This window comes from Pteropus alecto, unplaced genomic scaffold (assembly GCF_000325575.1).
Source record: "Pteropus alecto unplaced genomic scaffold, ASM32557v1 scaffold43, whole genome shotgun sequence".
Lineage (NCBI taxonomy): Eukaryota > Metazoa > Chordata > Mammalia > Chiroptera > Pteropodidae > Pteropus > Pteropus alecto.
In genome coordinates, this window is record NW_006435764.1 from 1,096,036 (window position 1) to 1,098,936 (window position 2,901).

Genomic DNA, 2,901 nt, shown 5'->3' on the forward strand with positions numbered 1-2,901 from the left:
GCTGCCGCGGGGGCTGCTCGCTGCATCGGTGTCAGGCAGATGTTCCGTTTCGCTTAACCTGGAGGGAGCAGATAGCAACAGGTCATGAGGGGCGGGGCGGGACGGGCGGGAAGCTTCTGGAAGGGGCCTCGCTCACCTTGCAGAGCCGATTCCTGAGTCGGTGGTGTAGTGGTTCTGAATGCAGCATATTCTCGAGTCAGAGCTAGAAGGACTTGAAGAAGTCCGGTTTCCAAGGCCCAGGCATGAGCTGGGTAGCACCATTTCTGTGGGCAGGGAGCGGGTGAACAAAGGTCTCGGGGCCCCACCCCCCCGCACTCTGTGGGTGGCGGGGGCCCCTCACCTTGTCGTCTTGAGGGTTCTAGAGGTCCAGAGAGCAGCGGCCGTGCAGTGGCTCCTTCGGGAAAGCGAAAGGACAGAGCCCCGCGGTGCCAGCCGAGGGTGTTCTGCGGGGCGGGAAGCTGGTCAGAGGGACTGCACGCCCTCGGCCGGCCCGGGGCGCCCTGCCGTGTACCTGCACTCACCGGGAAGGCCGGACAGCGTCACCCCTGTCCTCACCGTCACGCCAGACCATGTCATGTCCCTCTCCGCACGTCCTGGCGTCCGGCCTTCAGTGGCTGGCAGGCATGTCCACCCCGACTGGAGACCTGGCTGGGGGAGAACAGAGAACACCCTGGTTAGGTAGAGGGCGGCGGCTGCGGGCGGGGCCAGGCTGGCCAGAGCACTGGACACTCACCTGGTCTCTAATCCGAGCACAGAGGCACCGATCCCTGCTCCGTCACCGCCCGCGCTGGCCCGCCTTGGCCACGGGCTCCGGAGGCCAGTGCCCCGCCTCGTTGCCGCCAGCTTGCAGCTCCTCACCCCTGCCTGCGCCCAACTCCCCCCCCAGTTCTCACTCACTCTGCCCCGCCCGCCTCGCCTAATCTGGTCTCGCCTGTGCCCTTGACTCCCCTGGATGCTGTGCTGTCTATCACACCAGTCCCAGCGGCCGTGCGGGGAGGGCGTACGGTGTCACCTGGACGCCGCGCCTTCTCCGCACGGCCGATGGGCCGCAGTGCCACGTGGGAGCGGCGCATCCTCAGGCTGGGCCCACGGCAGCCTCCTTGCTGCGGAAATCTCTGGAGCCCAGGACCTGAGGCCGCCGCCGCCTCCAGGTGGTGCCCTGCTGCGGGTCGCCCCGCGCACTGCGCCTTCTGTCCCGCTCTCCTGCCCTCGAGGCTCCACACGGGCCCGGTGGGGGGGCCCGGCTGGAGCCGCTCCTGTACCTGCTGCTAAGTGAATTGCGGTGGGTGGGAAGTGGTGGCGGCTGGTGGACCCTGCTGTGTCCCGAGTCCCCATCTCATCCTGTGTGACCCGGGCCTGGAATGCCCCCGCAGATGTTGGATTTCTGCGGCCACCTGTGCCTCCCTCACTGGCAGCCCTGCCTCGTGCCCTGCCCTGCCATCTGAGAGTGCTCTTTCCACCTGGGACGAGCTCATGGCCCCCCAGCTTGCTCAGTCTCAGCTCCCCCTGAGACGATGTCACCTGTGCTGACCGCTCTGCCTTCGTCCTGTCGCTCTGCCGGGAGATGAGCCCCTTCTCCTCGCCGGTCCTTGCTCCCCAAACCTCCTTTTAGCAGAAGGCCAGGGGAGCAAGGCCCGGGAGAAGAAGGGGACTCACCTGGCCCGGCAGACCGCTGTCCACTTGCCCGTGGCTGCCAGCTACTCCGCCACTGCCCCAGGCCCGGGCGAACCCTTCTCCAGTCCCCCTTGTCCACCAGCCGCCACGTCCTGAAACCAAAATTGACCGGGATGAATGTCTGGCTCCCCCTTCTTCCTTCCGTACCCCCAGCTCGGGCCCGTCACACTCCACACAGATGTCGCCCTGCTTCCAGAACACCTGGGAGCCCACGCCACACTCCGTCCACGCTCCCAGGCTCCCGCCCGCCCAGCCCGAGCCGTCCCGTCCACCCTTTGCCACTCCTGCCAGACTCCAGATTTCCAAGGTGATCCTTGGCCCACGCAAGCTTCCCTGAACCCCTGTACCCCATCTTCCCCCGGTTTCCCCCGCACCCCAGCTTCCCTGGTTACCCCTCGGCTCCCCCACTTCCCCAGTTTCCCCCGGGCTCCCCCATCCTGTCCCCCACCCCCACCCACGCCCTGCTCCCCGGCCCTAGCCCGGGCTTTTTCTAACTGGGGTGGCCCCGCCCAGAATTCCCGCCCATGCTCTGCCAGCCAATCAGCACGGGGACCGTGCTTGGGACCACCGCCAGGCCCACCTCCGACTGGGACGGTCCAGCGCACGTTCCTCACCCCATCCAGAATTCTCCAAAGACCGCCTTCCCCGCACCCCTCCTTTGGCAGCCCGTAAACAGGGCCTGGCATTGTTCCCGAACATCCCCCCTCCCTCTGGTTGGAACAGTGGGGTCCCCTCAGGGCAGACCACGCACGCTGCTCCCGCCCGCCTGGACTAGGTGCGCACTGCGCCCGGGGGTGGGGTCCTGGCTGGGTCTAAGGTCTCGGGCAGCACCAGGAGTCGCCTTTGTCAACTCCGTGGCTGAGAGCACATTTCCACCCCAGGGCTGCGGGGTCCACGGGAGGCGGCTGTGTGGGGTGTGTGGGTTGGGGGTCTGCTCGGGCTGGCCGAGGGAAGTGCCCCGCATCTCCACGGGCCAGAGTGGATGGCCAGTTCCCAGCTTGAGTGCTGACCGGTAGGCGGTGGCCGTTGGCGGCCACAGCTGTTTCCACAGGGCAGGCTCCTCATTGTTGCCGGGGCACCCTGGGTCCCCCAACCACCGTGGTCCCCGTAATCTGAACGCAGGAAGCTGGCCGCGTTCCGTAGCTCGCGGGCGCACTCTTATGACTTCCCCGTGCAGCCTCACGGCTCTGTCCCCCCTCCCCGGAGCCGCCTGCCTGAGGCTCCGTG

The 2,901-nt window shown here is 67.3% G+C and overlaps 1 long non-coding RNA gene across 1 annotated transcript; it reads right to left on the reverse strand.

Moving 5' to 3' along the window:
- On the reverse strand, positions 1-2,057 carry LOC102880248. Its single transcript, XR_439160.3, has 5 exons — positions 734-2,057; positions 522-648; positions 341-443; positions 137-263; positions 1-58 (listed from the first exon to the last, which is right to left on the reverse strand). It is a non-coding gene; the product is annotated as an uncharacterized LOC102880248 (long non-coding RNA).
- Between the last annotated feature and the right edge of the window lie 844 nt (positions 2,058-2,901).